General features: G+C 57.1%; 1 protein-coding gene across 1 annotated transcript in view; it reads right to left on the bottom strand.

Annotated features, from left to right (window-relative positions):
- TNFSF15 (tumor necrosis factor (ligand) superfamily, member 15) overlaps positions 1 to 671 on the bottom strand; it is a 13,444-nt gene that overhangs the window by 6,619 nt on the left and 6,154 nt on the right. The window lies entirely within an intron of this gene.

Consider the following 671-nt stretch of genomic DNA (forward strand, 5'->3'; position numbering starts at 1 on the left):
TTGGTTAAATGCCCGGTGTTGTCAAGAGGGGGAAAAAGCCGTTGGCATCACTGGGAGAGGATGGGCAGAGTGGCCAGTGTGAATTAGCCATCACTAACCCTCCTTTGGGATGGTGCCTCAGCCAGCATTGCTGGAGCACCTTTTCTGTATAGAGACTCTCCTGTCCTTCAATCTGTGCAGAGCAAACAGAGCAAGCAGAGCGATGAGAGCGATTCTCCCCTGTCCCAAGACTCAGCGCGTCTGCAGTCTCTGCACCCGCAGAGACTCACCCATAACGCTAGTGAAGAGACTGAGATGGGTCAGCTACACCCACTTTTCTTTCTGCATCTGCGTTTGCGTGTCCATTGCTGAGGTCTGCCTCAGTGCTGGGCAGCCTCCTAGGACAACGGGAAGAAGCTGAGCAGGTCTGAGATGCGGCTGGCAGAGGGTGAGCTCTGTGGCTCACTGACACTCCTCCGAGGGAAGGCAGAGTGAGCCCCCTTGCCTTGCCTCTTACTTCTCCTCTAGCACGGAACACCAGCACACTCATCACAGGTGTGGGTGCCAAGCTGCATGTGCATGGCAGCAGGGCTGGCCCTGGGCCGTGCCAAACGGCTCTGATGTTTAGGTCAAGCGGTTCGAAGGGAAGCTGCTCTCTGCCTGCCACACGCCTACCAGGGCTGGTCCTGCTG

Source organism: Buceros rhinoceros, unplaced genomic scaffold (genome assembly GCF_000710305.1).
Source record: "Buceros rhinoceros silvestris isolate BGI_N320 unplaced genomic scaffold, ASM71030v1 scaffold13934, whole genome shotgun sequence".
Taxonomy (NCBI): domain Eukaryota; kingdom Metazoa; phylum Chordata; class Aves; order Bucerotiformes; family Bucerotidae; genus Buceros; species Buceros rhinoceros.